The sequence below is a fragment of the Callorhinus ursinus genome, unplaced genomic scaffold, assembly GCF_003265705.2.
Source record: "Callorhinus ursinus isolate GAN/ISIS: 27379988/994484 unplaced genomic scaffold, GSC_fseal_2.0 scaffold5, whole genome shotgun sequence".
Lineage (NCBI taxonomy): Eukaryota > Metazoa > Chordata > Mammalia > Carnivora > Otariidae > Callorhinus > Callorhinus ursinus.
The window spans coordinates 65,685,921-65,699,148 of record NW_027397067.1 but is presented as its reverse complement, the minus strand read 5'-3'; the positions used below and the strand labels follow the sequence as shown (position 1 = coordinate 65,699,148).

Here is a 13,228-nt window from a genome sequence, read left to right as displayed (position 1 = left end):
GGTCCCGGGCTCCCCACACCTGTGTGACGCACACACGTGCGGTGGGCACTCCTTGACCCATGTTGGAGACGCAGGGCTTGCTCTGCCTGTGGCACTTGGCCCATACCCCAACAGCCCGGAGAGCACCCTGGGCGAAGGTACCCCGCCCCGGACAGGGTTTCAGAGGTGGCTGCTTGAATGCGCCGGCATATGTCCCCACTTAGCCTGCCTGCCTACTGTAGTCTCCTGCTTTTCTGGCAATCCAAGCTGCCTAGGTGTCTCTTACTGGTGGGTACCCAAACCATCCCCTGGGGGCCCTCCTTGGCAATGCAGTCTGGATTCTTCTAGGTCTGCCTGTGGGGCAAATATAGGCATTTGTGGAGTGTGACGCTTGGACTTCGGCAGATGCTAGCTATACCCAGTTCGGGCAAGTGCAATTTTTATTTGAACCCTGCTACGAGTCCTGGTGTTGACTGGTGCCTTTTACAAAGCGAAGCATCGTTCTGAGAATCGGTCTCCCAGCTGAAGAGGCAGCCAGACCTCACCGGGTAGGGAAGGGGGAAGGGGGCATTGGCTGTGAGGCTTGAGATCATGCCACCCAAACTCAAGTCTTAAATGATGTTCCATCTGCATCAACAGAATCTTTCTTCCGTACAGTGCTTTTCGAGTTGTTAAGATCATTTCTGCAAGAGGAGGAGGCTTGCCCTGGTTTTCACTTCACTGGGGGACAGGGGGTCCTGAGAAGCCAAACCACTTTCCGGGAGGGCCCCCGGCAAGTAATAAACGGCTGAGTGGCCCCTGCCTTTGGACGGGTGCCAGGACTACATGGCCCCGTCAGAGAGAAAGCCGGGGAAACGGAGCCAGCTTTTCATAGCATCTCCATTCTAGAGAGTGGGCGCAGGGGGTGCAATCGCTTCCCTGTCCCCCCTCCCTCCAGTGAAGCCCGGGCTTCTGACTCCCAGCCCAGAGCTCTGTCCCCTGCCTCATGCTGTCCCAACACTGAACCTTAATCCAGGGTCATGTCCCACATGGAGAAGAAGAATAGGGCTAATGTTTATTGGGCACTTACTATGTACTGGCCCAGGGCCGAGCTGCTGGACAGGGGTTAATTCACTCCTCCCAGCCACCCTATGTGGTAGATGTTATCACAATCCCACTATCAGCCGAGAAGACTGAAGTACATAAGGTCAGCAACTTGCCTATGGCCCCACAGCTTAGTGGAAGAGGTGGGATTTGAACCTGGGCGGACGGACTCCTCCTTAACTAGACATCACCTCCCTGGGTGGCTCCCCATCACTCTCCCTTCCGGTCATCTGACAATCACTTACTAAGCACCTACTATGTGCCAGGTCCTGTCAATCAAAGACACAGCCCATGCCCTCAAAGCCCCACTCCTGCTTAAAGATTTGCCAAGAAAGCATCAAGTCCTGGCTCAAATGCGTTGTTCAGGCCTCCCCTCCCATCACTTGTCTCCTGCCCTCCAGCCCCCCACAGCGCTCAGGACTCAGCTGAACAGACAGCCCATGCACAAGGACTTGTCAAACTCAATTCTCATCCGTGCTGTCAGTTTCTTAAAGAAAAAAAACCCATCTCTGGCCTCCCACGGCACCCTGCCCTCCGGGGCGCCCTTGATAAATATTTACAGCTGCAGCTGACCCAGGCCCAGGGGAGGACGACCCAGTCACAAAGCACAAAGGAAGCCTGGGGGCTCATTACTCAGACCTTCCCATTCACAGTGGGTGTCCCTCCTGTGCAAATTCCCCACCTGGGTCTGGGGCGTGATTCTTCTCACGCCAGCTTGAGTGTGTGGTACGGGTCTTGCCAAAGCACCCCGACCCCCTTAGGAAGCCACCCTCACTGTCCTCCCACAGCCTGGGGGGCTGGCGGAATCCTGCCACAGCATCCCCCATACTCTTTTTTTTTCTGGTCTGTGGCCTGATCAAAGCTCTGGATGGTAGGACTAGCTGGTTAATCTTTTGGTGGTCTTGGCAGGGGTCAGGGCTCCCCGGAGCTTCTACTCAAAACCGCCACCATGCTTGAGAGTTGCCCACCCCATCACGTACGTAAGGTGTTGTGGTATGTGTGGCTGTCTGACTACCTCCGTTCGGGTTCAGCAGAGGCCGGTGGACAACAGGTCTTAGGAAGACCCGAGGGTCATCTCATCGAGCAACTTCCAAAGTTTTACAGCAGAACCCCATCAAACAGGCGGTGCTGAGAGAGTGCGCGCGCTCACAAGCCCCCCACCCCTCACCCTGCTACCCCGGGGGGTTCCGGGTCATCACAGGAACAGAGTCTGTAAGACACTGCCCTAGTCAAAACTGCTCCTTCCTTCGACATCGACGCTTCTGCAACCTGCACTTGCATTCTTCCAGTGACAGGGAACTCACTACTTCCAGCAGATGCCTGTTTCACCTCCGCATACCTCTTTTGTTAGGAATTCGTCCTTAGGCTGAGTCAGTAGCTGCCCATTCTCCAATGACAGCCCTTTGTGCAAAGGTGGCTTTCTCACCTCTCATTGGTCAGGTCCCCTCAGGGCTACGGGTTACAAACCTGTGAACCAGGTAGTTCCCTCTCTGTTCTAAGAATATCTCCCTAACCCTGGTTAGAGGTTCCCTGGACACAGTTCCAAGCACAGGCCCTCTGGATGGTGCATCCGAGCTACTGTCATCTGAGCAGAGAACGGAAACCCAGGCTCTACAGACTCGGTTTGCTTCTAGGGAGCGACTGGCAGGGCCCCAGTGAAAGCCAGGGGACTCACCCCTGGATTCTCTGCACTGTGCCACTTCTAGGTGCATCTGCAGGGAAACAGAGTCGGAGCTATGAAAGCCAGCTGCCCCCTGGACAGGCTCCAGATCTGGGCCCCCTGCCCCCCTACGCATCCCCTTTCCCTCCTTGAAATCCAACGGAGGCCCAGCCTCTGCCCAGCACGTTGTCACTCACCAGCCCCGGATTGCTTACATCCTGGGAATCTTGGTACACGTTGACTCCAAGAGCAGTCAGGGTGTCGAGACCTACAAAGAAGAGAAACTCAATATTAAAAGCAGGGCAGAGCAACGGGGTATCCAACTCTTTTTCCAGGCAGCCTGGAGACACCGGGGGACTGGGACAGAGAGACCGGATGGGAAAGGAAAGGGAAATGGGAAGGATTGGGAAGGACTGGGGAGGACGAAGCTGCTCATTAAACCGACCTCAAAACCTCTGGGCTTTGTGGTGATGCTGAGAAGGGTGCGGGGAGGGGGAAAGACCCTCACCCTGGGTGAGTCAGCAGCTCGTGGAGAAGCAGGCCTTTCAGGAGAGGGAAACCAAAAGCAGGATCAGATGGGGCGGGGTGGGGAGGTGTCTCCTGCACCTCACTCCGGCTCTCCTTGAGTCTTTGGAGTCGGCTCCTAGCAGCGGCTGGCTGTGTGCGGTTCCATTTTGATGAAGGTGAGGGGAAAAGCCCTATGCGCAGGCCTCAAGTCAAAAAGATACTGCAGTCCTTCAAACAAAAGCCCCAAATGCGTATTTATATCCTGGGAGACTCCTGCCAAGCGAACCCTGTGTGTGCTTTGAAAATTCCTCAGGAGAGCTGTAGCCGGAGGAATAAGGCGTGTGCCCGGCTCAGAGGCTGCGTTCCCAGCATGGCAAGTTGAGGCCTGAGCTCTAGAGGTTTCTGCAGCCGGCAGAGTCCCACCTGCAGTGCACGTGGGAGCGTGGAGCAGCGTGCTGATGAGCCATGCGGGCCATGCTCCTCACTCCCCACACCCAGCCTGCCTCCAAAGCGAAACTTGTTTTCTCTTGTTCCCCTAAGAATTCTGAGGTGAGCAGAGGGTTCTCTATTCATCTCTGCCTGTTGGCAAAGAAGAACCTTTTGACTGGAGGGGGGTGGGGGTGGGGGGGAGAAGAATGTTCACCGCAATAGTTTCTGTGGACGTGTTACCACGCACCGGGCACTGTATACACCTGCTCTGTATTCTTGTTCTTCAAAGAGAGGCTCGCATCACCTGGGAGCTTGCTGGAAGAACAGTGTCTCAGGCGCCACCCGACCCTACAGAGTCAGAACCTGCTTCCTAACAAGCTTCGCGGGTGATTCCTGGGCTGACTAAAGTCTGCAGAGTTCTCCTTTGCAGTCTTGGAAGGAGCAGTAATATTCATCCGTAACCATGGAAGGAAGGAAGGAAGTCTCAAGAAGCCACAATTTGGCTAAGATGGTCTTACCGCCAGTAAGTGGTAGAGCCGATCCAAGCCCAGTGTTCCTTTCCACGGTGTGATCTTGGTGGAGCAGAAGGGGTCGGCAGGCCCGGCTTGGTGGGAGGGCTAAGGGAAGGGCAGTGGGCCAGGGGTGGGTGGATGACCTCAGGCTCCACAGCAAGGGGGGGGGTCCCTGGTGTCCTGGAGAGCACTCAGGGAGGGAGGTGTTGCACACGGCAGGCTGGCTCCCCTCCTCCCCACTTTTGTGAGGGCCCACAAAAATTTTCCAGTTAAAGGTGCTGGGCCTCCTTCCTGCAGAAGTCAAGCTTCTACATTAATCCCAGTGGTTAACTTATGCTGATTCCAGGGAGTTTAGCTCTCTGGCCCCTGTACTTAGAACTAACCATCCAGCAGAAGAGCTACCCAGGGGACCGTCGAACCTTAGTATCTCAGGCACTGACGTGCAGGAAGGCCAATACTCTGTAAAGCCCTTTAGAGTTTAGAGAGAGCTTTTCATCCATTAGCTAATCACTCCTTAAAAGAACTTGGGGAGTGTCACCAGTGCTACTTTGCCGTTGAGGAAAACGAGGCACAAAGAGGTTAAGTGATTTTCCTGAAGTCACACAGCTTTTGGGCGGGTTGGGGTTGAGGTCCTCTGACAGCTCAGCTGCTCTGGGCGGGGAGAGCCGTCACGTCACAGGTTTATGATGCTCTCGCTTAGTTTCGCCCAGCTCCATATGGCTTTGCTCTACACTGCTCACAGAATGTGTTTACGGAATAGACTCATGGGCCAAGAGGAAAATGGTCCACAACCCACACAGGGGGTGTGACGGTTACCTTTCTCCATGGAAACTGGCCAGCTGGCATGCTTGGTTTATCAGTTACTCACATATTACATGGTAGATCGTTCCTTCCACTGCACTGTCTTCCCTAAGGCAGATTAGCTCACAGGAGGTAGGGGATGACGTCAGTAAAATCCGGAGGTCGGGGAGGCTCATAGGCAAATGTTCCCAGCACATTAATGTTTTGCTCCACGTGATGGCAACTGGATGCAGAGCCCCTGGACACAGCTGAGTGCAGCAAGCCAGGAGGGCTCCTGGCTGTCCAGACGCCCACCTGTGCCATACTCCGCCTCTCGGCTCGGCGTGGCCACGTGCTCTGTCTTAGCAACCCCTGTCGCTCAGTTCTCGCGGGTCTTTGTGCAAAGGCCATGGGCTAGCCCATCTATCTCTGCTACCCCGTGGCAAAGGCTGCAGCTGCTCTTCTACCTGGAATTTCCCTTTCTGCCTTCCCAGCCTCCAACCGTCCCCAGCCCCTCCCATCAAGCCCCCTCTTCCTTTGTAAAATCTAGCCCGGGCAGTGACTGGGGCCCTAGGTTACTGATGTAGTTTTTTAATACACAATTTAGCATGCCCCCCCCTTTTTTTTAAACATACTGTTTCTTTTTTTTTTTTTAAGATTTATTTATTTATTTGAAAGAGAGAGAATGGGAGAGAGAGAGAAAGAGAGAGCATATGAGAGGGGGGAGGGTCAGAGGGAGAGCAGACTCCCTGCTGAGCAGGGAGCCCGACGCGGGACTCGATCCCGGGACTCCAGGATCATGACCTGAGCCGAAGGCAGTCGCTCAACCAACTGAGCCACCCAGGCGCCCCTAGCATGCCCTTTGAACTGCGCTTGTATCCTCACTAGGATTGTGCTTCGTTACAGACTTGGGTGGGTTGTGAGGGCTCTGCTGTCCCCCAATGGTCCCCCAGAGTGCTGTGATTTTGGAATTTTTTGGAATGCAAGGTTTTACAGGAATGCATATATCATTTTATAGCAGAAATGCCTTCATTATGTCAGTTGCATTACAGGTACTGATATCTACTTATTAAATATTGAATGTGTTAATACTAAACCCTAAATATATTAAACATTTGATTAACAGTCATTTATAGATACCTGTATATACCCGATTTTGTGCTAAGGACCAGGGAGACATAAATAAATAAGACCCAATCCTCACTTTCAGGAAACTTACAGTATAAAAAAAGAGGAAGATAAATTCTAGTCTGAGTCTGAGAAAGGGCAGTGTGTGCAAAGGTGGTGCGACGGTCTGAGTTGGGGGTGCAGCTTGTGGACGCCTCATTTGTCTCAGGATAGAGACTACATTCCTTACCCCAGGGCTTCCAAAGCCCTGCAAAGTCTGGCCCCCGCTCATCTCGCCCTGCCTCACCTTGCCCCCCTGTGTTCTGGGCTCACTGACTGACTCCTAAGTTTCTTGAATCCCCCATGCCCTGGGCAGCCACACGACTCTCCTTAATTCCTTTCCTTCAGTGTTCTGGCCTCCCCCTTCCCCTAATTAGCCCCAGCCCACCCTGTAGGACCGAGGGAGGCAACACACGTAACATGCTTAGAATCCTGTCAGCAGGTACATTAGCTACTATTATTACTGATGATATTTATTATTATCCTTCAGCTGGTGGGGTGCTTCTTCTTGAGCAGAGAGAAGTAGAGCAATTTGCATGGGGTTGCACAGTGAATTATTCCCAGAGCTGGGGGGAGTCTCAGCAAGTCGGTCCTGTTTTCCCTGTTTATCCTCAGACCCAGTGCTGTACCATCACCCACAAGACACCTGATCCTAACCAGCATGGGGGAGAGTACTGGTCTCGGAGACAGGACATCCGAGTCTGAGTCTCACATGCTTGTTCGGTGCCTGCACGCCTATCACTCCTCTCCTCAGGACCTCAGCTGCCTTACCAGCCAAGTGGGGCTCTAACAGAACCTCCTCCTTGGGCTGGCATGGGGGGGGCCAACGCCCTGGTGCCGAACACCGTTCCTGCACATGGAAAATGGCAGCTCTTGTGGTGAGCACTGTACATGAATTAAAGGACATTTTGATGTCCTTCAAGCTCAAATGTGCACACGTTTCCAGTCTTCCTGGCTCAGGACTCCTTTCACCAGAAAGTGCCGGTCATACGGAGCAAAATCCCAATAAGGAAAAATCTGCTTGTAGGATTTCCCTTACAGTTCCCCCCTCTTCCCCTTGTGGCCTACTTTAAGCCTACTGGATTGCTAGACACTTGAAGGGGGGGAAAGGGAAAAGCTACTTGAACGGTTTGTAGGAGAAAAACACGCCCCCCACCCCCAACCCCGCCACGGTCACTCCCACTAACACAATTTATTCCATTCCGTTTCTTCATTCAGCAAACATTTAGCAGATGAGTAAGAAACTCCAGGTCTGGCAAACAGGTCATTATGTCCTGCGGTGATGGCCTCATATTGAGGAGAGGGCGAGGAACCCGTGGTATACAGGGGACGGGGGTGGAGGGGCTCCGGCCAGGACCAGTCCAGACTGGACACGACAGGAAGGTCAAGCACAAAAAAGGTGGGAAGCTACAAGCCACTTCTGTGTGGCCATCATTCTGCAAACTGGAGGTGCAGTCTTCAGTTGCCTGTCTTTGTTCCAGAAAATGTTTCACCCTGGTCACCAACAACAGCCTTTAATTCAAAAGAGCATCACTAGCCAGTGACTAGCACAATGGCCAGAGCGCTCGTTCTGTACCAGGCACTGAGCTGAGTCCTCCACGTACCCTCCCTCTCTCCCACGGCAAATCTGAGGAGCATGCATCCATGCACCCATTATACAGATGGAAACCTGAATCTTTCAGCGATCAAATACACCGTCCCAAGTCACAAGAGTCAAATTCCAGCACTGGGGTTTGAACTCTGGCCGGACCAGATACAGTCTTTCCAGGTTTCCCCCCTCACAGACTCTTAAATTTTGGCTCCATGGCTGAAATTGCTGGCAAACTGGGCCATCTCTCCTCCAACCCCAACCTACTCTTCTACTGAGACCCCCCCCCCAAGAGCACAGAGGATGCTGAGTTCATAACCTCCCCAAAGTGTGTGGGCACAGCTTGACATCTTGAACAAGCACGCTGAATTCTACTCTAGAAGTGATCTGTTATTTGTTTCCAAATATTTCCTCTTCAAAACTGTTCAGCACAATGGACACTCCAGGAAGAGGTGCCCAGTCCTGGGAAGGGCAAGGGTCTGTTTTGCTCACCACTGTCTGGGGAGATAAGGTGAGCCCTTGCAGCTGGGTTGGAGCTGGAGACTTCGATCATATTATTGTGCCAACCGAAGCCCACGGCCATGGTGGCAAGTTCACCAGGAGGGGCACATGGGAATACAGCAGAGGGGGGCGGATCTGAAAGGCAAAGAAGGAAGGAAGACGAAAAAGCTGGAGAAGGGTGTGTGTGTGTGGGGGGGGTCCCTGTTGGATACAGACACCGGAAGCCGGCTGGGAGTGGCTGTAGCCGGGCAGGCCAGGGAAAGAGCAAGGGCCAGACCTTTCAGGGACTTGCAGGCATTTCAAGACATCGGCTCCTTCTACCTGGGATGGGAATTTGTCAAAAAGCTGGATTCTCCATGTCTGCAGGACCTGGCACATGGCAGCTCTCAAAAGTCATTGCTGAGTGGACAGTGGAGTCCTGCGGACTCCTGGGCCCCCTTCACATCCTCCAGCAGTCTGAGAGGCATCCCTGGGACCCTGCCATCTTTACAAAGGCCAACCACAGGGCAATCTGATTTGTGTAGGGAAAAATTGTCCCTGGGCACCTGGCCTGAGCCTCCTGCTGTCAGACCTCGGGGGAACCCTGGCTCCGGGGGCTTCGGGCAGATGTTTGGGGATGAATACACCTTTGATTACAGCTCATGTTTCAGAGGGAAAAACACAGCTCCCTGGAGATTGGGATTCTATGAAAATCAGCCCTTGCAAAAGAGAGGAAAGTGAGCTGGAAACACAAGCCCTCTGGGCGGGTGATAGTTTCTTTATTTAAAATAAACAACAGCAAAGAGGATCAGCCTGGATGAGAAGCAGGTTCTGGATAATCCCTAACAGGCAGGACTTAAAAGCAAGTGACAGAAGGTGGCTGAAGAGACTGGTCTGCAGGAAGGGTTACGATAGGGCGACATGGTCTCCCAGAACAGGGATGTCTGCCTCCCCCGCCCCCCTCGCACCCCCAGTAGGAAACACAGCTCCCGTGGACATTAATTTAACCCTCATAGGGAGACTGGCAGACCCGGTTTAGAATGTGCTTTCTAACACTTACGAGTTTTGTGTCCATAGACAAAATATTTAATGTTTCCTGAGCCTTAGTTTTGCCATCCATAAAATGGATGCAATGGGGATTAGATGATATTATGAAGGTAGGGTGCTGGGCTTGAACCCATGTGTCTGAATACAATTCTTCCATTTTCTCCCATACTCCCTCTTGAACTTAAAGACAGGTTTCTTCCCCTTCTGTCAGGACTATCTGGCACATAAGAGGTGGTTAATAAATGCTGGTTCTGCTTCCCTTCTTTCCCCCACCACGTTTAGCACAAATCTGGGTAACCAGGAGGTGCTTAATAAAGCCATGCCAGTTAGACCCTCCTCTGTGCAGCACAGTGGCTGAGAACATACAAGGAAAAGGCAGCTAGCTGCATTTGTTTCCTCCACTGCGTCTTGTTTTGAGCCCTTTATTAAATTCTTAAGTATTACTTGCCTTTGGGGTCAAAATAAAATTTCCACAGATTTCCACTTTGCACTCATAAATGATTCTCGCTAAACTCCTTTTCTTTTTAAATTTTTTTATGTGTGTGTGAGGGAGCATAAATGTACTGACTCATAGCTGGAAAATCTCTCCCTAACACATTCCAAATTTGTCGAGTCACATGAATTGAATAAAAGCGCTTAACGTAGCTGCTAGCCCCAGGCTGGCGAGCAGTTTCACCAGCTCCGGGGGCCCATCTCTCCCTCTCCGCTCCTACTCCAGGGGCCCGGGGAGCTTCTACAATGGGCATCAAATACCTGATGCAGGTTCAATGGATGCAAGGATTAAAAAGGATTTAGCACCTACCTCAAGCCAAGCTCAAATTCTGCAAGGCAGTGTAACATATATTCCAAAACCTCAAATAAAAATTTGCATAGAGGATCACGGAAATCAAACAACTTCATTTACTGACTCAACTCTGTGCTGGGCACTCTATCAAGCCACTTTCCACGCATGACTAGTTTAACCTTCACCGCCACCCTGGTTGGTGGGGTGATTGCAGTAAGCCTCCTTTTACAAGAGAGGAAACTGAGGTATGAAAGTGTGAGTAGCTCGCCCAAGGTTCACAGCATGCAGATGGCGGAGCTAAGATTCAACCCAATGTAGCTCTAGAACAGATGCTCTTACACGCCCAGCCATTCATTCTGAAACGAAAGAACCCTTCTGCAATGAAGAAAGAAAACTCCATTTATTCCACAATTATCTATCCAACACTTAGAATACAAACACTGCACCAGATGTCGAAAGGAGGCTGTTGGTAGGCAATTTGGTTACTGATTTCAGTGAGTTTGGAATTGCATAGAGGAGCTATGATGTATGCACAAATAATTACGACAAAAGTAAGCGAGAATGCCAACAGCAGGGTTTTAAAGTGGCACGGGTGGCGAAGGCTTGGTAAGGTGATAACTCTGGCTGGAGTGATCCAGAAGGGCTTCCTGGGGGAGGTGTTATTTAGCTGGATTGAAGGATGTGTAGGATTCAGACAGGAGGTGGCTGGACGAGGTCCTGCCTCCTTAATCCCAGCTAGTACACACAGGTAGCTGATGGCCCTGGGAGTCCCCATTCTGGTTCTGATTTGGGACCTACCACCCCCAGGTGGGAACCTCTTTCTTGGGGTGGCTGAACCTGTCTGGCAGGCCGGAAGCAGAGGCAGAAGGAACAGAGGGAAGGAGGCATCCAGGACGAGAAGACTGGGGAGAGACGGTGGGACACGGGAGAAAGGGGTGGAGGGGTGCAGATCTGGCCAGAGCAGGAGCTCCAGGCCCACCTGCAACGGGGTTGGCTCTGAGCAAGCTTCTTGCTCTTGGGCTTCAGTTTCTTTTATCTATAGGGAGGAAAATGAAGGAAGTGCCCAAATAGTCCAGCTGGGCGGAACCTTGGAGAGCTCCCAAATTATCCCATTACTTTGCAGCCTAGAGAACTGAGGGCCAGAGATGCTGTGCTCGTGGAAGTCCTTGGATTTGAATCCAAGTTGGTGGGATGAGGACCCAGGGGGCCCCTCTCCCGGCATAGCTGCTCTTCCCACACCCACATGAGGGGCATGCTGTGAGAAGGCAGACAGAGACCCCCGAATGGGCCTCAGCTAGTCCACTGGCCTCAGGCTCTGACTCCCCCAGGGGGCCCTGGAAGGCTCAGCTGAGGACCCTGCGAGGCACAGCTCCAGGCCACCAGCCTGGGCCCCCAGCACATCCTCCTCTCTCAGCTGTGGCTGGCACCCATCCTCAGAGAGCCCCTCCCCCGACACTCAGGAAGTTTCCAGGAAACCATGACCAGTTCTCTGCGGCCATGGTTTTCTCTGACAAGATGTGCATCTGGTTGTGACTCACAAAGCTGGATTTCCGCCCAGGGCCTTACATCTTGAGTGGGGAGCTCATTCTCTCGAGCTGACAACCTGCCCAGCCGGCTGTGACAATGGGGGCCACTGCTGCCCTTGTCAGCCCACACGGAGGGGGGCATTCCTCTCAGACCTGGCTCTGGCCTGGGCAGTCTTTGAGGGTCCCTCCGATGTCAGGCTCTTCAACCCCAATTCCCCCTCCTCTAGAATGCTGGCCTCCCTCCCTCCCCACACATCCTCCCCCTCCTCCCTCCTCCCTGCACCAGTAGGCACTCCTGACCACACCTGCCTTCACTGAGCTGCCCTCCTCTGAAGGCCCACTGTAGGGGGGCACTGCACCCCGGAGGGCTGGACAGAGGCCCTGTGTCCCCACAAGGGAGGTGGACCCCGAGGGTGGGCCCACGCGCGAGAGTAAGCACAACCATCATGGCGAGTATTAACAGCTCGTGCAGTCACTGAGCAAGCCCACCTGCAGGCTTTTGCGCTTGCTGTTTCCTCCACTGCAACTCTGCGCGGAGTCTCTGTGTGGCCGTCGGCTTCCGGACAAAGTCGCCTCCCGAGGCAGGGCTTTCTTCCCCCGCTGCCCTTCTTCTGCCACCTGTTTTATTTCCTTAGAGCCCATGCCCCCTTCACACATGATCGATAACCTGTGTGTTATCTGATCCCAGATTCACTTGTTCATTATCTGGCTCTTCCAGGAAGCATGAGGACAAGGGATCTGCTCGTCCTGGATTCCCAGCACCCAGGAGAGCGCCCGGAACAGAGTACGTGCTCAGTAAATAGTCCCTGAATGCACTCGTGAGTGCTGTCAGGCATGGTGGATACGCATTAATCTCGCTTCATCCTCAAACGCCATGTGGTTGTGTCATGTCCCCATTTTACAGTCAGGAACCTGAGGCTTGGAGAACCTGAGTAGGCTGTCCGAGGCCACTTGGAGAGTAAGTGCCCGAGGGAGGTTTCAAACTTAAGTTTCTCTGATAAGAAAGCCCGTGCTTTTGACCACTGGTCTCTGCTGCTTGCCTTCAATGTTCCCAGAATTCCCACAGTAAGGACACAGGAAATACCTGTGGATCAAGTGATCTGGAATGCTATGTGTTAGGGGCTGAATGTTTAGGCCCCCCTCCCCTCCCACATTCACATACTGAAGCCCTAACCCCCAGTGTGACTGTCTCTGGAGATGGCAGCTCTATAAGGGCCCTTGCCCCACGGAAGTTGTGTCCTTGCAAGAAGAGACACCAGAGAGCTTGCTGTCTCTTTCCATGTGCGTGCGCTGAGGAGACAACTTGTGAGGACATGCCAAGAAGCGGCTGTCTGCCAGTGAGGAAGGGGCTCCTCACCGGACACAGAATTGGCTGGAACCTTGAGCTTGGACTTCCAGCCTCCAGCACTGTGAAAAGAAAAAATTTCTGTTGCCTCCGCCACCCGCTCTGGGTCATGGCAGCCTGAGAAGGTAAATTCTTCTTCCCTCCCTTCCCTCCCTCATGTAAGCATTGACAATGTAGTAAAGCACAGGAGTCCCGAGGGGCTCCCAGGAGTCTCATACTGGTGGCTCGTGGTTTGAATGGCCACAGAGTTGTTTTGTCGGGCTGGCATGGTGTTTTAAAAAACAATGAGGAATCAGAATGCCCTCTGGCGGGGCACACACTCTCCACTCCTTCCATAAGCC

General features: G+C 53.0%; 1 protein-coding gene across 4 annotated transcripts in view; it reads right to left on the bottom strand.

Moving 5' to 3' along the window:
* ZHX2 (zinc fingers and homeoboxes 2) overlaps nucleotides 1–13,228 on the bottom strand; it is a 153,970-nt gene that overhangs the window by 81,002 nt on the left and 59,740 nt on the right. For 2 of the 4 annotated variants that reach the window (XM_025871056.2, XM_025871055.2), the window contains one exon: nucleotides 2,920–2,990. The gene's annotated coding sequence lies outside the window, so the exon portion shown is untranslated. Of the gene's footprint in view, nucleotides 1–2,919; nucleotides 2,991–4,176; nucleotides 4,277–13,228 lie in introns of those variants that run through there. The other 2 variants (XM_025871057.2, XM_025871058.2) reach the window with 2 other exon arrangements.